Here is a 22,879-nt window from a genome sequence, read left to right as displayed (position 1 = left end):
TCTTAAATTATTGGCTGAACAATGACCATGACCAGATTCCTGAGGTTTTTGACCATTTGGGTGAAAATTAATACAAAAAAGGTCTCTCCTGATGACAGAGACCTTATAAGGGATAAAAACTGAACTTGGATTTCATAACTTTTACATAAAAATTTGCAAACGTGAAAATTGTCTGTCTTGTAAATAATAGTTATGATTTTACTTTTTGTTTTTTTCTTTAAATATATAGAAATGATGCTATAGGTCCAGTGATCCAGAACAACAGCTTCCTTCCTTTGCACATGAGTCAACGGTTTATTTCTATTTTCACTATTAAAAGAGTTTCATCGATTTGTAACATCAGCTAAGGTAACACCTCTCCTTAGCAGTGAATCTACATTCAGGCCTTGGTGACTTTTTGAAAGGAAAGGTTGCTGCAGCCAGGGTTACCTGTCTGCATTCCTTGCAAGTAACAAGTATCTGCTTTGGTTTGTTTCTCTGTGAAATTTAAAAATGCTGTCACATATCTATTATGACAAAAACACATTCTAAAATTTTAATAACATGTAAATTATTACCAATATATTATCCTGTTAAATGCAAAGATTGGAGAGTACTGAAGATGTACTTAAGTACTGAAGATGTACTTAAGAAGATGACCAAATACAAATCAAAGAAATGGGGAGAGAAAAGTAACAAAGAGATCAGTTAGAAAAAACAGTCAACACAATGTCATCTGGACAGATCAGAAATACAGAAAATGAAACATGGATTTTTCTTTAATGCAAATGTCTGAAAATTACTTGAAACATACTCAATGAGAGAAAGAATTTTTGCTGTCTTAAGAAAGCCACAGGACTTCCCATGTGTGAAACCAGTAACCACATGCTGACCACTGTGTCTTCTTATTTTCTTCTAATTCCTGTCTTATGATTCATTCTTTTCTTTTTTGCCATCTTTTCTTAGTTGTTTGGGTTTATTTAGACTGTGAACTCTTAGCTGAAAAGACTGTCTTGTTCCTGTGTTTCTCTGGTGCCTGGCATGAATGTCAGAGCTGGTTTTCTACACAACTGTGACAATGCAGCCATTAAAAGTTAATTACTGCACTGATCACAGCACTGAATTAGACAAGTATTTTTGCTAGAACATAATTAACATCCTAGACACAAGTTTATAAAGGCACCATTGGTTTGGGATGTTCATAAGAAACCAGACATATTATAGAATAGAATCATAGTCTTTCTCTTTGTACTCAGTATAAAACTAATTTTTAAACCATCATAGGGTTTTGTGTCACTCAAGAAAGAGAAGAGCTGAAATTCACACTGTTTTGTAGATTTGTTATTGATAAAATTCTACCCAGAAGGTAAAGGCACTTTGGACAACAGAAACTGTCACAAAACTGTAGGGAAGGTAGAGCAATGCAGAAATAGAATTATAAATGGACAAATAAATATTAAATATATCACAGCTTCCTCTTACATAAAATATATAATGGCTTCCTCCTTGCTGAAATAAGGGGACTTGATAGCAGTCCCTGAATATCTTGGGAGTATAAATCCAAGGCAGGAGAAGAATCACTCAGGATGATAAACAGGGATTTAAACAGCAGTAATAGGATTAAAGTAAGAATGAAAAAGTTCAAGCTGCATATCAGAGAATGTTTTCTGTTAATATATTAACAAATAAACTGTCATAAATGTGTTGTAGAGAACTTTTGTCTCTGGATTCTTAAAATTACAAAAAAAGGGTAGATAAACTTATTCCCATTTCATTTGTAAAAAAGTGAAGAAATCTTTCAGGTAAGGAAAGGTGTAGCTCAATTTGTATATTAAAGTCAAAATACACATACTTAAGCACCATCTGGAAAAGAAGACATAGTCAGTGCTCTGCAAATTATCCAAATTATATGAAGGTCACTATAGACCACATCAGATTGGTCAGGCAAACTTCTCTGGCTGCAGCAGAGTTCTACAAACAGATTATCTTCCCCAGGTCATACATGGAGACCTACCACTTCCTAATTTGACCTCCTCTGCTTTGCTGGCAGATGTACATGTATCAAAACTCTCTAAAAGGATTCTGTCTAGACAATAAAAAAAGTCTTGAGTATTTAACAATAGCAAGGTTTTCCTCCTTTAGGTAGAACATGGTCTTCTGAAAGAAAGGAAAAAAAAAATAGGAAAAGAGAGATGAGTGGGATAGGAACAAAATGTTTTAACCTGGCACAAATGTCATGTGAGCAGCACATCCAAATCCAGCTTCAGTCTCTGAATAATCACAATAGTAATATTTTTACAGAGAGTAATTCAGAATCACAGAATAACCAAGACTGGAAGAGACCTTCAAAATCACCCAGTCAGCTGTCAACCAATTATTACCATAATCACCCCAAAACCAGATCTCCAAGTGCCACATACAGATACCACCTGAACACTTCCAGAGATGGTAGCTCCTTCACTTCCCTCTGCAGCCCATTCCAATGCTCTGACAACCCTTTCAGTGAAAAAAAACCAACTTTTCAATATCTAATCTGAACCTCCCCTGGCACAAATTAGGGTCATTTTTTCTCATCTTTTCACTTGAAATATGGCAGAAGAGATGAAGCACCACCTCACCGCAGTTTCCTTTCAGGTAATTGTAGAGAGCAATGAGGTTTCCTCTTAGCCTCCTTTTCTCCACAGCAAACAGCCCCAGCTGCCTCAGCTGCTCCTCAGAGGACTTGTGCTCCAGATCTTCCCCAACTTTGTTGTGCTGCTCTGGACAGCAGCATCTCAATGTTCTCTTTGAAATGAGGGCCCTCAAACTGAACACAGTTCTAAAGTTGTGGCCTCACCAGTGCTGAGCACAGCATGACAATGGTTTCCCTAGCCCTGCTGGTCATACCAGTCTTCTCAGCAGCCCAATGAAGAGACAGAAAGGAATGGATAGCTCTAATATACACATCTGGCAGAAAAGGTTGCAATTTTCTAAGTAGGTACAGGAAAAAGAAAACACTCCTGGTCATTGTTATATGTTCAACCAGTAACAGTTAAATTTCCAAAACTATGCCGATAATTCTAAGTAAGGAACATCTAATAAATCTCGGGGGTTTCACTTTTATTTTGAGCCTTAATTACTTCCTCCAAGCTGCTATGCTTTCTTTACTTTTCTTTACAATGAGCATAAACTAGACAGCTCCTGTCTTTTTCCCAGTCTGTGCCTCATGTTAGCTGAAGCCATTAATATCATTGTCTAGACGAGTCTCATACAAGCACAGGTTCTGTGCAGGTATCAGTGAGGCGTGTAAAAGCCGTTTCTTATTAAAACAGTCACACAAATTCTGTCAAATGCTGGCACAGCATGTTCACGTTCTTTTGTCAAAATTATTACAACATCACACTATTAATATTCTCATTAAACATGTCCTTTTTTTGTATTATGCCACAGATGGTAATGAAACAATCAAATGTCGTGATATGACATTATTTATATAATATATTCTATTATATATTATTTGCTTTTGTAGTTTGTTTCAGAATTCTATTGAATTTTTTACTATATATCCTAAAACCCGATATGGAGATCTAATGGCGTGCACTGAAAAAAAAATAGAGTTCAGTGCATAAACCTGACATCATAACATATTTTCTCATCTAATTCTGACCAAGGGCAGTATTATATTGCACAGCCTAGATGTGACTCAGCCTACAGCTAAAAAAATTATTATTATTTTTTTAACTGCACCTGTGTCATCCAAATGTAGGAAAAATATACTGTAAGACCTTTTCTGAAACATGAAGCATAATCTGTACAAATATATGTTATTTTCATTTTGTATACTTGCATTCATGCTAGCCAGCTTGTAGAGCTTTACCTTTGCTCAGCTGGCAAAGGCAGTGAACTTGCATACAAAAAAACCCTCCCAGTAAAGGTGAGGATGCATAATGGAAGCATAATATCATATCCTTTCTCATTAGATTTCTGAATGACTTTCCTTATATGTCAAAGAGTTCAAGTAACAGAAAAATAACTAACATAACTTCCCTTGAGAAACCAAATGGAAGAGCAAGAATTTCTCACACCTTTACTATATATTTGAAAGAAATTAACTGCTCTTGAGTTCAAGCAAGGCCCAGAGATAAGAGAGCACCCTCTCTCAAGACAGAGAACAAACTTGATGAAATTTCACTTGTATAAAAGTGAAGGAAGAAATTTGAAATAGAATGTGAAAATAGTAAGCATGCAGTAAACACAAGAAATTATTAAGAGCATAGAATTTATACAAGAAACTTAAGACAGTGCACTAAAACCTTGGGTTCCAGGACTAAGAAAAATAGGGACTAGCTTTCAGGAGAAAAAGCCCTATCCAATAAAATAAAACCTTAATAGTTGCATAGGTGACAATAGTTACATGAGGGAATACATTCAACAGGTAATTCCAACTGAAATTCTAAAAGAAGCAGGGGCATTCTTTATATCATAAAAATAAAATAATTGTAGAATAAGTTGCTTTTACCTGGTTGATCCTGCCCCTGCACTACCCTTTCTGTATTTTATCAGTCTGTGTCCTTCTGTGAGCAAGTGATGGGAAAAGTTATTTTGTTAAAAATATTACTTTTTTTCTAACCCTTTTAGTAAGTGGTTTAGTACAATATTTCAAGTCCACAGCTACACCAGATCTACAAAAGCATCGGTGAAGTGGCATGAAGCTGAAATCTGGGGGATAAGCAAGTGGAGAAACAAAGACAAAGGAGAAGACACAATCCAAACTATTATCATATGGAAAATCACATTTCTGACTCTCCCAGACTGTAAACACATGATGCAGAGCTACCTCATCAAAGGAGCTGACTTGAGCTTCCTCCTGTGCCTGAAGAGTTCCTGAAATTGAAGCATGGAAATTATTCAGCTCACCATTTGGATTTGCACTGTTTCTGTAAGTCACAGAGAAGCATAATTGTAAGTGCAGACTAGGCAAATAGTGTGTGACAGAGCATCCATCACTGGTGAACTTTCTTCTTCAATCAACCAAACAGAGGTGATATGCATAGGGTGCAGTAATGCCAATGGACTGTCCAGGGTGGAAGAGTTGATAATTCAGCAGGGAGGACAAATAAGCCCCTGGAAAAAAAAAAAAAAAGGCACTGAATCCTCTCTGTTTCTCTGTAAAAAACATGCATCTTAGAATCTTGAGATTTTTGTTCCTTACCAGAAGCAGAACACAACTCCATACAGTCATTAACTATGAGGTAGTCACATAACTATGCCTACAGTAATTGTGATCAGAGAGAACAAAGCTCTCTAGATCTTCCAAAGTCTGGTTTGATTAACTCTATCCATAATTCTATCTATCCATATCTCTAAGTTGATATCTTAGAGAACTTGTATCAATATTATTAATTAGTACAACAGTTAATCAAAGCTTGTAATACTCCTTCAGTAAATACCTTTTATGTCATCTGTTCTGGGGCAGGTATTTTGTATCAAGGAAAAAATAGCACTAAATTTTATTTCCTATTGATCTGAATGCATAGTGCATCCTATTTATTTCAGGGAACAAAACTGATGAAACTGACAAAGGGATGAAAAAATGAAATACCTATAGCAAAAATAGAAAAGGGTCAAAATAGGTAAAAAGAGTAATGATGGTAATAATCTACAAGTTGTAGGAAAAAAGTATTCTAGATTGGAAGATTTGGATGAAAGAATCTCCTGACTTAATACATGTTTTATATAAGATTATATAAGATCACTACTCTATCAAAAATTAAAAAGAAGCATCTGAAAGCTGCAGCATATTGCAAATGTATTTTGAAGATACTGGTATAGATGGATAATATAAACCTTTTACTAAGTGTGTCTCTCATAGCATAAGCAATATCTTTATGAATTTCATAACACAGCAAATTAAAGCCCAATGACAGTCAGTGAGGTTTTTCAATCACTGCACTATGCCTGGATGCATATAATGATCTTAATATCATAAAATATAACTAAATTAGCACACATTTATTAACTCAAAAGCATTAAAATTCTGTTAAATCACTTTCAAAAGACAAACTTAAGCTTTGCCTGGTTTTAAAGTCTGTGATTTTGATCTGTGGACGTTAATAACATATCTGAAATTCCCAAAAAATATCTGCTTATTCTGTACTTGAAATAAGAAATTCCAGTTTAAAAATGAAAAACTAGGTATGTGTGTTTTTAAATTGTCACTGGAGTGAAAAATCAGGAAGGAAATGCCAAACTGTATTTTTTTAATGAATACACTTTAACCTGCTATTTAATTTTAATATATCCCTTACATTTAGATGATCAAAGATATAGAACAGTATGGCTATCAGAACAGTATAGCATTACTAGAATCCTTAGAAAAACAGTTTTTCCCAACAGTAGTTTTAAAAAAAAAAGTGTGTTTTAATGATTTTGTATTCTTTTTCAAAACCACTGTACTTCAAAATGAATTTTAGCTTTCCTATTTTTTCTTCAAATTGTTTTAATGAAGACTAATTTTAGGGAGACTTTCCTACTATTAGCAACGTCTCTTATAGGTACAATTCTTCCCTTCCAGTACCATTTCCATTCAAACTCCTCTATGGAGCAGCAGGCTGCAATTTCTGCATCTGTGCTGTAATTCTACTGTAATTCTTGCACAGAAGCCTAGTCAATCAACCCTGTCCTCCCCATGCTAGCCAACTGTCCCTTTAATACATCCATAGAATTCAATATGAACTGAATGAATAGAATTGCAGTGCTAGGGAGACAGTCAGCTACTACAGAGAGACGGGATTGATTGACATTAAAGCATCTGTGGAAGAGTTATAGAATTACAGCAGAGTCACTGAAATTGCACCCTCCTCACCTCATGAGAGGGAAGGGAAGCTACAAGAGACACTACTAATAAATAAATCTGCCTTCCAACTATAGCTGCATCAAAACCTTTTTTTTTTTCCTTTTTGTATCCCCAACTTCAATTTGTGAGCAGCTTTTATTAACTATGTGAAAATCTTCAATTCTACAGTGGTTACAATTCTAGGACAGTTTTAATTCAAAGTCAGATAGCATTTTTTTTTAGGCCAGAATGTAGCTTTTCCACTTCATTCTTCCCTTTCCTCACTATTGATACAGTTGGAAGTGTATGTGGGACTTACTCGTATTGAATTGTAGGCATTTTTTAGTATCAGAACAGGAGTACACATAGTATTGTTGCTAGGTAAACACAGTTTCTGTTTTTCAGTTTGTCCTGGTTTAGGGCAAATTCGTGAGAAAACTTCTGAAGGGGTTTTTCTAGAAAGCAGATTCAAGTGGTCCCTCCTTCGACTGGGTCAGGAATATATTTTTTTGGAGAAAAGTAGAAAAAACTCTTTATTAATAGGAAAAGCATCCACTAGCACAAAAAAAATGAACAACATTAAACAATAGAACCTTTTGCTGCTCTAAAAAAGATGAAAAACTCAGAAAGTTCCTTTCATGGGTTGTAGCTCTGCTCATTCAATCTCTTATCAATCCCTCCAGCACTGGGCCACAGGTGTGAGATGCGGGTGCTGTTCTGGGTGTTCAGTCCAGAATAGGTCTAAAGAGTTCTAAGGAAAAAAAAAAAAGAAAACTACATTCCAGGGAATTTCTCTGCCTCAGCTAGCAAGAAACCTACTAAAAGCAAAGGAGAGTTCTGTCCTGCCGTCTGTCCTCAAACTGCACAGTGCAGGAGAAGGATGCGGGTGAGCAAGTGCAGTTTCTGAAAACAAACTCTGTTTTCTTCTTCTCTCCCTTCCCTCTCAGAACCAGTCTTAAAGGTGCAAAACTTATTTCTGGGCTAAACAGACGAAGGGGGATACAAGCATCATAAAGTCACCCCATGACATAATTGTAATAATCTATAGAATTATGTGCTACAGTATTACTTATTTAAATTGCCTGGTTCTCTTTTGATTTAATCACAAGAGAAGGTGAACGTGTTGAATTTAACTAAACAGTAATTCCTTCTTTATAATGAGTCTTGCTCCAGACTATGCAAACTTCATAAAGAAGGTAAATTTAACAAAAAATGATAGTCTTTCATTCTAGTTTCATGCAGGTTATTTAGAGGCACTGATATGAGAGTTATATTCAGATAGCATATGTAGGTTAGCTTTATGGTACCATATGTATGGTGCCTACTCTATATACAGTAGCTTTATTTTGAAGATTTTCGGAGTTGTGCCTAAAGATAAAATTCTTGGTGTAATGCCACTGGCAATAGATGATGTTGATGTTGATGTTCAGACTGTAAATACATATAGTTTTTAAAGTTCCCTATTTTCATATGTTTTCAGGCATATTTGCTTTTGTCTTGTCTTTCTGCTGCCCGCCAATAAACAGCAGTTGTTTCATCATCAGTGAAACCTTAAATCATATAAAAAAATTTATTTGAGTATTGGTTTCCTCACAAATACTTTTTGAAGGTCTTTATAGACTGAGATGGATATAATGACACACATTTCTCCAGATTTACCTCTGCAGCTGTAAATTCTAGAAGTATTTTCAATTAAATAATCAGATTTTGAAAAAGAAATTGAAACATTTTATTCTACTGTGAAGGCTCATGCTGTTATCTTATCCATATTAAACCACCTGGACAACATGTTTAGGCTCATTTTTTTATTTATTTTTTTTAATATTTTCAATAATAAATCATTACAAAAACCAGTTCTTTTGAGGTAACAGAATGTTTTGAATTGTCTTGAATAAATCCACTTACAGTTTTGCAGTGTTCCAAAACAAAAATAGGTACAGAAACTCTTTTTCTGAAGTCAGTTACCATAGAAAGGAAGTATAATAATAAAATCCTTCATGAGATCATACTTTATTGATCTAATCAGCTTAAAAATGTATGGATTTTTATGTGGCTACATTTCTATTTTATTTAACTGAAACAAATGTCTAAAAAATGTATGAATTATTAATGCTTAATTGTAATATTGTTTGGGGTTTTTTCTTATAGTGATGTCAATGAAACAAATCATCCATTTCAGGCACACAAATTACATAAATCAAAGGTACAATAATTTATATGAATGATGCAGCTCAAAAAATATTTTGAGCATGCTAAAGAAACCCTTACAGTGCTTAAAACCAGTTCTATGATCTTCAAAATGCTAAGCAAAAAAGGAAATGGACTAGAAGAAGAACAGTTAATCAGTTGGCTTGTCAAGATGAGAAGACTAAACTCTCCTTGCTCTTGTGTCCAAAGAGAAATTGAATAAGGAAGATCACAAAGTTGCTCCTATTTTCAACAGAAAACCAAGGATGATTAAGAATGGATCAACCTTGAAGACCAAAGAGAGTGAAAGGCATATTTTTCTATGGTTTGTATATTATTCATTCCATTAAAATGAAAACACTTAGTGCTGCAAGATGTGTACTGATAACTTTTATCTTCCTTCTCAGTTGCCACAAATGTAAGAGCTGCATTCTGTCCTTGACACACAGCAGACAAGGCACCACCTGGTATTCCCATGTCTCATACTGTCTTGCTAGTGAAAAGAAAACCAAAACTGAGAGGTATATGAAAACTTCTTGCTTAGGGAAACTCAGTATAGGAATGGGCAGTCATGCAGCATAAATTCTCTTTTGCTATATTTGTTAAAGCACATCAGAATATTTAGACTGAATACCCATGCTGCCTGCAACAATCTTCTTGTAATGTTGGATCTGTACTTGTCTCTCTCAGCATCTCTTTTCCTTGGATATCCTTCATCAGACAGTGAGATAAAGTAAGATAAGCACAACTTAAAGAACAGTGTAATAGTTTATTGGCTGATGCTCAAAGAACGAGTGAGTGGAACTAATACCTTCTAGACCACGCATTTATTGGCTCAAAAAGCCCAAAGAGACAATCAACAAATCTTTGTGACTAGGCAGTCATCTGCCAGGTGGGGAAAGGTCAATCTTCATTGCTGCTAGTAAGACATTAATCATCATCATCATGCTGTTTGTTGAGGATCTTTTTAATCCTTTATATTTTTTCAGATAAGTCATAAAACCATAGATGATCATGAGTTGGAAGGGACCCACAAGTATTTGTCTTATTTAATCCCTGAACTACTAATGACTGCTGTCTCAACAATATTGTCTTCTTTTACCTTTCTCAGTATATTTCTATCCTGGTTGGAGAGTATGGGGATGCCTAGTGATATATGAACTTGTATCATGGGAAGGTTGGAATACATTTAAGGAATTTTTTTCTATATCATGGCATTTGTTCAGTTACAGCCCTATTCCTTGGAGATACCCTTGGAGATCTTTACTTGAAATTTCTCTGGATACAGTCTTTACATATCCACTCTCAGTGAAACTCTTTGAGCAGTAATTTGGACTACATGAATTCCAGAGGTCTCGTTAAACCTAAATTGATTTATGATTCTATGACATTTTCCAGAAAGGAAAGCCCTGGAATAAATATCTGTTGAAGGAGACAAAATAAAGTGCACAGGTATATGGAAGGACAATGAGAGAAGCCCTATAAAGATTTTACAGTGAGAGAAAGGAATTTGCAAAGGAAACTCACAGAAACATACAAAGTTTTGGGTTGGAAAAGACCTTAAAGACTATCTAGCTCCAATACCCCCACCATGGTCTCAGTCACCCTTTACTACACCAGGTTTCTGAAAGCCCCATCCAACCTGACCTTGAACACTTGCAGGGATAGGGCATCCAAAACTTCTCAGAGCAGCTTGTTCCAGGATCTCCCCACCCTCACAGAAAACAATCTCTTCCTGATGTCCAATCTAAGCCTAACCTCTTCAAATTTAAAGCCTTTACTCCCTGTCCTATCAGCACCTGCCCTTGTAGAAAGTCTCTTCCCAGCTTCTACAGGAAGACGTCATAAAGATCAAGCTGTGAGAGATGTGGAGGAGAAAAAAGGACATTAAAAGCTATTCTTTCAGATGAATTGCAGACATAATTTCTCCATGCAACCCCATGATTTTTGGAACTTCCTAGATGTATTCATCATTCTTTATTTAATTCTATGCTTTGCTTCAGATGAATGCTTCCTTCTTCAAACCTAGATGAGCCTTACATAGAGGGAAAGACCTCAGTTGAAAGAAATAATATACACCTAAACAGGTCAACAAGATCTTGAAATCTGGATGTCTGTGCTGTTGGAAACTATATACAAGTTCAATATTGTCATCCATGTTCTCCCTCTAAAGAAAGCTGTAAAGGAATAATTTGTTTTAAATCACGCCAAAAACATTTTCAAGAAATTGCTCAGTCCTGATCTTGATGATAAAAATAATGTCATTTGGAATAGATCTCATTGTCACTTAGGCTAGGAAGGAACATTAGCCTTGTTCTGTATGTTATGATTTTATTGCTATTGCAGCCTTGGAAAACATTCAAAGGCAGAGCCAATATCTCTTTCAAAGGGAGTACCAGAAATCTTGTTCCCTGTATCAGTGTCATTATTTTATTTCTTTTTGCCTTTATTTATATTGTTTTAACTCATTCTCAGCCTAGAATACAGCTGTTTGGTTTTAATTTGTATGTTAACATTTTATCATGCAAATGAAAACTTTCTTGGCACAAATCATGAAATAAATAAATATTCTATAGAAAGAAAATATTCCTAAATTCCCCTTGTCAGTGTAATATATTGTAGTGTATTGTAATGTAGTGTAATGCCCTAAAATTTGACTGGTGTTCCCAGTCACCCAATTAAGCAACTTTTATTCCCAGTCCAGTAATACAAGGGTGAGTATACATGACTGAAGTAGAGGTTCTACATTTTTTGGTCCAGTCATCCTTCTGACATCATATAGCTTTTTCTTTACTTCTGAGTCTATTGCATGATAGAGAACAACAGCACAACATTAACAGCAGCTGTTGAGGTTTTCTGTGTATATATGAAATAGGAGCCTATCAGATGTGAAGTAGATAATGAACGGTACGTGTCTCATGGCTGTTACCCATACAACAAAAAGGCTGGCTGGTGCAACACAGCCCAGCATTAACTGTCCATAAAGTTCTCTCTAGCATAAACTTTAATATAATTCCATAAACAATGTAAAACATTATCAGAGATAATCAAACAAGTGCGTCAATCTTGGATTTAGAAGCTGTACAACTATATTTGTACAATGCCTCATCCAACTGAAGTGGTTGAGAAAGAAATTTCACTAGCCCAGGCACTCATTAGCACTGCATCAACAAATCTGCATTGTCTGTGGGAATCTGAGTTGGCATTGCTATTCACTGTTTTGCCACAGTACATCAACATATGAGTTCTGGTTGCTTGCTTTAAGCTGTACTGAAAATACATGAAAACCTCATGGATTACTGAGAGTCATCATGCACTGGGAAATCAACAGATCATAAAAGGAAAAAATTAGTTCAAACAATGCTGCAAAAATTAAGCCTTAACTGTTCCTCTGCCAGATCCCTCTGGACCTGCAGATGCATCTCACTGGGTCTCACGGACTTGTGCACATTCAAATTCCTTAAATGGTATCAAACATGATCTCCTATTGCTGGCAGTTTTTAATTCTCCCAGTCCCTGCTTTTGTCTTTTATGGCTCAGATAGTGTTGCTGGAACACTTACTGGTGAAGACCAAGACAAGAAAGTCATTAAATACCTCAACCTTCTCCATATCCTGGTTAACCAGGTCTCCTGTTTCCCTCTGGAGAGGGTTCATGTTTTCCCTAGCCTTCTCTTGCCATTAGTGTCCTTGGCCAAGTTTAGTTTTATCAGAGCTTCAGCTTCCTTAACCTGATCTCTGGCTGCTTGGATAATCTCTCTGTATTTATCCCAGGTTACTTGACCCTGTTTCCACTCTCTGTGGGCTTCTTTTTTGTGTGTGAGGTTGTTCAGGAATTCCTTGGTTATCCACACAGGCCTCCTGTTATTTTTGCCTAAGGTGATCCTTCAGTATTAACAAGCTTTCTTGAGCCCCTCTTCTCTCCAAGGCTTTATCACACAGCACTCTACCAAGCAGAACCCTGAAGAAGCCAAAGTTTGTTTTCTAGAAGTCTAGGGTAGTGAGCTTGCTGTGGGCTCTTCCCACTTCACTAAGGATCTCAAAGTCCACCATTTCATTGTCACAGCAGCCAAGGCTGCCCTTCAGCATTATGTTCCCCACCTCAACAGCTCCTTCTTGCTGGTAAGAAAAAGGTTCAGTGCAACATCTTGCTGTACTTGGAGAGGGCCACCAACACGTTCTAAGAACTTGCTCATGCCTGTCTTTGTTTTCCCTCCAACACAGAAAAATTGATGTGATATTGGGGCAGTTGAAGTCCCCCACAGGGGTTTTTGAACATGAGGCTGCTCCTATTGTCTGTAAGGGGCCTCATAAACTCAGTCTTCTGTTGGGTGGGCTGCCCCAGACCCACACTATAATGCCCCCTCCTGTCCCTGCTCTCTCTTTAATCCTGACTCATAAACTCTCAGGCTACTGCTCATTTATCCCTAGGTGGAGCTCCATGCACTCCAGCTAGTCATCGTCAGGGAAGGCAGCACCCCCTCTTTGTCCTTCCTAAAGAGCCTGTATCCTTGCATTCCACAGCAGCCATTCCACCACACCTCCATGACAATAAGATCATAGCCCTGCAGGTGGACTTGGTTTTGTAACTCCTCTTGTTTATTCCCCACGTATGTGTTAGAGGCATTTAAATTGGGCCCTGGAGGAAGCTGACTTCCTGGCTTCATTTGCAATTATTATTTTCAGGAAGTATTTCTAAGCAGGTATTTACTTCACGAAGTTATACAAAGAAAAACACCTTACCTGTCACAGAACAGACTCCAAGCAAATAAAAAAGCTAAAAAATGAAGTCTGTACAGATCTAAGATGACATGACAAAAGAAGCATTATTAAAGTAGCAAGAGAGATAAAGGGTAATAACCCAAATATTCAACATTTGAAATAAGGCATAGGAGGAATTTTAAAGAAATGCATGTACAATTCTCTCTCTAAAAATAATGTAGAGATGAAGGTAAAGTTCAAGCACCCAAACCCATTTGAATATACCAAAGAGGTCAGTTGTTCTCAGGCTTACATTAATGGCACATTTGTGTTTGTATATCTTACCAGCATTTTGTCCTCCTACTCTTACTTTTAGTGTTCTAATCATATATTCAACTTCAAAATAGTTTGATATATTTTTAAAATTAGCAGTGAAGGATATGTTTTCTTCTTTTCCTCCACAAGTATAACTCTCCAGAGGGATACTGGCCTGAAGCCCAGGAGTAGTGCTGCAGGCTTAGACTAATAAATCATTTTTAATCAGATAGTTTGTATCACTGTAGTAGTGTTAATTTCCTTTTATTATCTTTGTGTCCAGAGAACTCACTGTGGTTTCTTTCAGCTTTCACAGTTTCATCTTCTGAATTCAAAAGATAAATACGTAAAGTAGAATCCCCCACATATGCAAAATTTGAGGTACTAATAGATTATTATTTAATTGAACTTTCATTTCTAAATTCAAAGTGAGAGAACCATGTTCTGCAAAACATAATTTCAAAGGAAAATTTAAAAATATACCCAAAAGATTGCTTCTTTTGTATAGATGCAACTAAAAAAGCAGTTGCCTGTCATCTTAATTCCTCTCTTTTCATCATTACATTAATAATATTGAGTTTATCAATACTGAAAACATTAATAGGAATTTGTATCTTCTCATGTCCTTGTCCTTGTTTCGTTTATGTGCATGAATAATCTAAAAATATTTGTTGAAATTTTTTGTCCTCAAAATATGTATAATATGTTCACATCTACAATAAAATAAATGAACTAGACAACAAAAGGGTATATGAAATCCCTGAAGAAGGTATAACCTAAAATAAATCAGAATATTTTAAGAATAAAGTAATGAATCCATTTCATTATTTCTTGCGATGAGAACAGCAATCTGAACATTAGGAAGTTCAGAATGTAATGCATCATGGACTTCCATATAGAGAGCAGAAAAGCAATTCTAATAAATAGGCAGATCATATAAAAATGATTTGTATCAATATCTATCAGTCTGAACTCTGACAGTAGTGCACCCACTGTTTCCCCCAAAGTAGGCAATAATGAAAAAGTGTCTCTTCCATTTATGCATTAATTTCAGGACTGATTGCACCTAACCACATTGAATCTATCCACATCCTTTTCAAGCATGGCAACTAATGATCACAATTCCTGTCATGTAGATCAGTGCTTCAACATCTGGTTGGAAATTGTCAACTCTGCATACTACAAATCTATGCTCTGTCAATATTATAAATGGATAAGCAGACAGGTGCCATTTCAGAACTCCTCTCATACTGTTTTAAGCTATGCTGAGCCATTTTGTCAAATAAAGCTCAAAAACTTATTTTCCTGAGCTCAAAAATTGTTTCCCTGCATTTGCTTTTTCATACACAATATTGGATATGTCCATTTCCAGTTTCTAACCCTGATTCAATTTTTACTTTTCAGGATGGTACAACTTTAAGGTATAATGTCCCAAAATAAAACACTGAGAAAATATCATAACAATTTTCTATGCTAGCTTTTCAGCTAGGCAATATAACTCGTGCATAGAGGATGTCTAATGGATCTTATGAAGATCAAATTTAATAATTTTACAGGCTGGAGAATTGAGAACATTCCTGCTGAGAAGGACTTGTGGGTCCTGGGGCATGAAAGGGTGGACCTGAGTGAGCAGTGCATTTGCAGTCCAGAAAGTCAACCATATCCTGGGCTGCATCAGGAGAAGAGGTGGCCAACAAGTCTGTGGAGGTGATTCTTCCCCTTCATTCCTAGGAGACCTCACCTGGAATACTGAATCCAACTCTGATGTCCTCAGCACAGGAATGATAAGTACTTGTTGGAGTGAATCTGGAGGAGAGCCATGAAGATGATTGGAGGGATGAAATATCTCTTGTATGAGAAAAGTCTGAGAGAGTTGGGGTTGTTCAGCCTGCAGAAGAGAAGGCTCTGGGGAAACCGCATTGCAGCCTTTGAATACTTAAAAGAACTTTTTGAGAGAGATGGGGACAAACATTTTCTCAGGGTCTGCTGCAATAGGACAAGAGGTAGTGGTTTAAGCATGTAGAAGGTCAACATAGATTTGATATAAGGAAGTATATTTTACAATGAGGGTGGTGTGACCCTGGAGCAGGTTGCCCAGAGAGGTGGTGTATATCCCATCACTGGAAATATTACTGGTCAGATTGGATGGGAATCTTAGCAACCTCTTGTAGTTTAAGATGTCCCTGCTTATTGTAATGGAAGTTTGAACTAGATGATCAGTAAAGATGTCTTCAAACTCAAACTGTTCCATGATTCTAAGATTCTATGATTTTCATATTTATGTCTCTCGCCATCTTCTTTAATGACTTCCTAATTCCAAAAAATAATAAAGAAATTAGAGTGAATGGAAAAAAAAAAAGAAAAAAGTATACATCAGGACTAAATTATTGTGAGAGAAAAATTATACTTACAACATAAGCTTCACTTTAATTACTATGCAGAACATAATAAAAGCTAAAATGAAATAAAATACAATATGATCAATAAATTGCATAGTGTTAATCATGTCAAATAAGGGACATTGCAGACAATCTAGAAAAGGTCAGTGATGATTTACCTACTACTGTAAAAATCTACTTGACAACAGAATGCTAGCTTTTCTGAAGGAATAGACATTTAAAAAGTTACAGAAGAAGAATGAATGCTGTCAAATTAGGCAAAAAGAGTACTTACAAACTAGGAATGACAAAGAGATAATCATGCTGACATCAAAACTTCTGCATAAAATAACATCTACTGTTAAAAAGTGTGAAGAGTTTTGTTTGTAATGAATATTTTGACAGATATGTCATACAGGTTTCACCTCTCCTCCAAATTTCCATTCTATTAACACAAAAGAACACATGGAAGAAAAACATTTTTGGTAGTATAGTAAATGCACATATAATGCATACATATTTTAAGATATATGTGTGCTCTGATGGTTAAGGAGCATGTGGTCGGACATTTTGAGTATTTTCTGATTTGTTTGCTTTGTTAATCTCCTACCTCTGTTTTTAAGATAAACACCACAGGAAACTTCCATTGGATTTTTATTTCCAAAAGGTTAGAGGTATTCTCTAGCTACTTAAAAGATATTGATCTAAGCCTCATACCAACAGTGTGAACAAGTGCCCTTTTCAGGTCACAGATTTTTTTATGCAAAGAGAGATCTATAAATATTTTTAATTTTTTTTTCAGATGGAAAAAATGTGTTCTCATTTCTATAGATATTAATTTATTATGTGATTTTTTTTCACACTATACCATTACCAAGCTATTTCAAAAACTGTAGAATAAACTCAACACCAATCCATTTATCCATACCTATGTGTGTTTTTGTTTGTGTCCTTACATTTATGCAGTCTCCCTGTCTGCCCATGTAAAGTCTGTGGTGGGTTAATCCCTGCCAGACACTATGCCTGGCTCTTGCTCCCTCCCATCTTCCACAGGATGGGATCAAAACAGAAGGAAGGCAAGAAGGTGTGTGGATCAAGATAATGCCAGCTCAATAAATTAGGCAAAAAACACTTAGGTGACCAAAGCAGAAAAACAATTTCTTTTAGTTCTTCCTGTTAGTAAGCATATGTCCAGCTGCTTCCTGGGAAGTAGGACCCTTAGCATACTTAACAGTTGCTTGGAAAGACAAAGACCACAATCGCGAACTTCCCTCTTCTTACTATTTTCCCTGAGCTTCTTACTGCTGAGCATGACAGCTTACAGTATTAAGCTATCCATTACTTACTATCCATTTGGTGAGTTTGGTTGTCTCAGCTATGTTCACTCTCAAATTCTTGTCCACCCCAAGCCTACTTATTCTGAAAGAACATGAGATGAAAAAAGAAAGCCTTGGTGCTGTGCATTGCTGAGCAATAGATAAATGATTACTGTGTTATCAACACTTTTAGCCACAAATGCACATCACAGCATCGTATGGGTTGCCATGAAGAAAGTTAACTTCATTCCACCCAGACTCAATTTAGAATCTCATTTCCCATTTGCAGATGTGAGGAAAGAGGTACATTTTATACTTCCTCCATCCTTCTAATTTTTGCCATGTTGCACAAAGAGAAAATTATGAGATTACATCAAGAGCGAACCTAAAGATAGTAGTGTACCAAGAAAAAGTTGACAGCTCTACTCAGGTTATTTAAACAAATGGGTTTATTTAAACAAATGGGTTACGGAAGCCAGAAAAGAACCAGAGATCACAGAGGGAGGAAAGCATAGAATTATATCGGGTCAGGGCATTGGGACAACCTAATCAGGTTTTACTGTCTTAATGACCCTAATTTTTACATAACTAGAAGATAGAAACAATAGAACAGATATAGATATATATACACATATATACATATATGCACACTCCTAAGTATTATATTAAATTTATTTTATTAATATAAATGGTTTAGATATGGAGAACACATCAGTCTTTAACAATACCACAGTCTTGCTTGGAATATTGAAAAACAGGTGGACATTGCCCATTCACATAAAAGGATGCACAGATGAGTTTTCAGTAAAGCTTCACTATGAATTTTGGGGCTTTTTTTATTTTACATTATCTGAAAGAGTGAGTTATGTAGCTGGTGAAAAGTATTTCCATATCAATTAAATTTAATGTACTTGTCTGTGACTCTGGAAAGACTTCAGAACAGCTGGAGCAATTGACATTGTGACAACTACCTAAGAATTATCACTGTATAGTAGAGCATAAAACTTTAAAACCACTTCTAGAATCAGATGGATTTACACCTGCAAAACCTCGGACTTACAACAACAGAATAGATGGGCTTACACGCTTTAATGCCAAAGCGGGTGAGACAGGAAAAGAACTAAATTTTCCAAACAAATCAGGGATTCATTGCGTCCTATCAATTACATCTTTCGACTATACAAGAAAAGGATGGCAATTCTGTCCCTTACTGCCAAGCTCCACAGCTTAGTGGACAGCTAGTACCTAAAAATCAACAACAAAAACAACAACATCAAAAGAGCTTTGAGCATACAGAGAAATTATTGAAAGAGTCGTCATTAAGATTACATTAAAGCATGGGTTTATACTTTCCTCTCTGGCAAAATGGAATCTCTACCAAATCCCAGCTACGGATCTATAGTGCAGCTGAGTTTCTGTGACTATTTTAAGTAAAAAATAATAAATTAGTCAAGTCAGTCAGCAAGTCTTTTTTAAAACAAACCAGTTATTATTTAAAATCTAAATCAAGGGGATTTTATCTCAGCTTAGACTACTTATAACAATAAATATATTTCAAGATAATAAATAAAACATCCAGACTGAACACAAATCCTTTAAAAATAAAAGAATAACCAATATCAGAATGTCAAGAATATCAGAATGTCATTGGAAAGTTATTTGATGCCTAAGCATATTTGCAGAATGTTTCTGTAATTAGGTTTAGCAATTTAAAACATATTTTCTTTAATAGTGAACACTTAATCACAGAAAAAAGTAATAAATTTTGAAAAAAAGAAGACAGGATTTTGTAAATAGGAGTGAAGTAAATTATTCTACTCATGGTTCTTCGTTTCCTCTAACACTGAAATATCAAAACCTGAAACAGAGCAAATAGCTCACCTCTTTCCCTTGAAAGTAATTAAAGATAAAGTATGCTTTACAGCTGTCACACAAATGAAAGAATGGAAACACAATTTCCAATAACAGAAAGAAGAAATAAGTTTTTCTATTATTAGAATTATGTCAAACATACATAGTACTTTCTTCTAATATGGAAAAGTCAACATCAGTAGCAAAATTATTTTCACTCCCTTTAAATACAGTGTCTAAAAGTTACATAGAAACTTAGCTATAGTGAGATTTGGAAAGCCACTGGAAATATTTTTTTTGTGTGTCCTACAGTCCCCAGTGCCCTTATTTCTGTCATGGGAATCGAGTATAAAGTCAGTTTATTCATTTTCACACAGAATTCAGTGTCTGAGCCTTCTAGTGCTGAGAAGAGGAGATAAAATTTATATGTGCACAGCAAGAAGCAGAGCTTGAGAAGAAAAGAACAAAGGTTTTGTTATTGTGCAGAAATTCTGGCATCTTTGGTTACAACAGACAACAAGAGATCTCTTCCTTCGCTTGCAAAGATGTTGCAGGTGTTGAAACTATTTTCTTTGCACAGATGTGAGCCATCAGCCTAAAAACCAGACTTCTTGAATAAAAATCAAAGCATTCATAACATTAATTTTTAGGTTCATCAACATTAGAGATAGAAGAATGTCTCTAATGTAGCACTCGGGGATACGTTGCTAAGATTGAAATCAAATTGTTTGGGTTCCAGTCACAGGATAGCAGTTGCAATACAGAATAAAATGCAAGAACTTTCCCCACACATTTTTTTATTTTTCAGAGGATGTGAGTTATGATTTACAGTTATTACTGAATTGAAAATATTCTGTATAGGCTTCAATTAGAAATGGAGTAATTAATTTAGTAAAAATGAAGCTCAAGTCTTTCTGCACTACACTTTAACACTGCCATATCTTCAAATAAGTCATTAAATACACTGTGCAGTGCAAATCCATGGTAGACCTCCTGAAGTAAGGAGGACTAGGAAAAATCTAAGGAAAGATTTGGAGAGAATGACTGAATGAAGGGAAGTGCAACACAGAAAACAAAACAGAGAAATTAAATTGATTAGAAGTGTTGAACAAGGAACAAATGTTTGCTGCAAATCTATAGCCAAATTATTAGTATAACAATGTAGAACATGATATTACAGTATAGATATCTTTAAGAACCTCTAAAGAAACATCTAATGTCTTTTGTCCCTACTGATTCAGGAGCACTGACAAAGACTTTCCTTTGACTGATTGTTCTATACAATTTGACTAACACGAGATATCTTGTGACCTTCAGAGCTACTATAAAATTTTGAATTTGTTTCAAAACATGATTTGTGCCTCCTAAATTTGGTAGGCAAAATTTTGAATGGCTCAGTAAAAAATAAAAAGCTCCCTTTTTCTCCCTGTTTTCTTACTGTCATTCAGTATGGATGGCTACAAGGATAGTTAAGATACACATAGCATATTCAGAATGGGAACAATAACCCAAACTTCTTACACCACTCTGCCCTTGTAGAACAGAAACCTCAGAAAATTTTCAGCCTGATGCTCTAGCCAGAAAGATGTGAGGCAGTTGGAATTGGGAAAGTTGGAAACTCTGAAAGTCTGAAATTAAGTAATTAAATAATAGAAAACCTCACAGATTGTTTTAAAAGAGGGAAATGAGAAAGGATCATGGATAAGAGAGAAGAAAGCATAGAAATTAAGTAGAGGAAAAGACTGTAGAATTACTGGACATTCAATGAGAATGGATTTTGTATTAAAACCATTGAACCTTTTAACCTTTTATTTTACTAAACAGCTAATCATCTACTCCTCAGTCTTTCTCTCTAAATAAATAAATAAATAAATAAATAATTTATATATATATATATATATATATATATATATATATATATATATATATATATAAAGGGTCAATAGCTATGAAACTTAATATATTCTCTGCTTTTTCCTAATTGCAAATACTGAGTCGTCAGCAGTGATATTTTTTTTTTTTTGTAACTGTGTGCAACATTTTATGTAAAATGATTACACAGTGCTATAAGGTGAAACAAAAGCCTTACCTTGTCAACTTATAGCACAGGAAGAACAATGACCTGTTGGAGCCAGTCCAGAGGAGGGCCTCCAGGATGATTAAAGGAATGGAAGCACCTCTTCTGTGAGGAGAGCCTGAGAGTCTTGGGTTTGTTGAGCCAGGAAAACAAAAGGCCTCAGGGTGACCTAATTGTGGCCTTCCAGTACCTAATGGGGACCTACAAAAAAATGGAGAAGGGCATTTTACAAGGGCATGTGGTCACAGGATAAGGGGGAAATGCTTCAAACTGAAATAGAGTAGGTTTAGATTATGCATCAAGGGAAAATTCTTTACTGTGCAGGTGGTGAAGCACTGGAATAGGTTGCCCAGAGAAGTTGTGGTTGCTCTATCCCTAAGAAGGTTCAAAGAAAAGTTGGATGGGGCTTGGAGCAACCTGTCTAATGGCCGGTGCCCTTGTCCATCACACAGGGTTGGAAGTAAGTGATCTTTAAGGTCTCTTCCAACCCAAACCACTCTGTGATTCTATCACTCTATGAACATACAGTTATCTTCTCAAAAACTTATGCCCTTTTAAATCCTGAATATTCTTTTCCAAAGGAGTTCAGGATTCTTCATGCTATATTACATATATATACTCCTATGTATTAAATGGCCCCTTACAGCCTTTTTAATAATTATTCATAAAACTCAGTCCTTAAAATACGTTTCTTTGAAGAAAAGAGTGAAGCACTGCATGCAGCAAATCTCAGTGGATCTTAACTGATCTTTTTGTAGGAGGTCCATTTCCTCATTATTTGATGACTAAACAGACTCTTCACACTAAAATAGGCACAAGGTCATAGTCTGTAATTTCTGACCTCCTGTAAAATATCATAATTTTACAGTTTCTTATGGCTATCTAGAGGTTCCTGAATATCAAAATATGACATTTCCTTCCCTCCTGCTAATTGAATATTTTAATAATTTCAACATACCTTGGATGTCAAATGTGAATATTAATGCACATTTTCTTCTGCAGGAAAGGTACATAAACATTATATGTATGCATATGCACGATTACTTCAATTTCTATTTTTAAAGACCTTTTCCTAAATCTAGCTGAATGCATGGAACTAGACAATTTTGGATTTTTTTCTGCATCAGAACACATAGCATGAAATCATAATGTTTTCTCAATGTATAACATTTTCTCATCCTTTTCTCTTCCCCACCCGCAAGCATGACCTAATATTCCCCAAAAATAAAAAGACTTTGTCAAATTCACTGGATATTTTATTG

At 35.6% G+C, this 22,879-nt stretch overlaps 1 long non-coding RNA gene across 1 annotated transcript in view; it reads right to left on the bottom strand.

Moving 5' to 3' along the window:
* Nucleotides 1-22,879, bottom strand: part of LOC143695326 (uncharacterized) — a 58,154-nt gene that overhangs the window by 16,871 nt on the left and 18,404 nt on the right. The window contains exons 4-6 of the long non-coding RNA XR_013184422.1: nt 21,630-21,818; nt 4,796-5,082; nt 1-2,136 (exon numbers count right to left, since the gene is read on the bottom strand). The exon at nt 1-2,136 is cut by the window's left edge and continues 11,996 nt beyond it. This is a non-coding gene — a long non-coding RNA (uncharacterized LOC143695326). The remainder of the gene's footprint in view (nt 2,137-4,795; nt 5,083-21,629; nt 21,819-22,879) is intronic.

The sequence above is a fragment of the Agelaius phoeniceus genome, chromosome 1 (genome assembly GCF_051311805.1).
Source record: "Agelaius phoeniceus isolate bAgePho1 chromosome 1, bAgePho1.hap1, whole genome shotgun sequence".
NCBI lineage: Eukaryota > Metazoa > Chordata > Aves > Passeriformes > Icteridae > Agelaius > Agelaius phoeniceus.
This window is presented reverse-complemented; position numbering and strand designations above follow the sequence as displayed.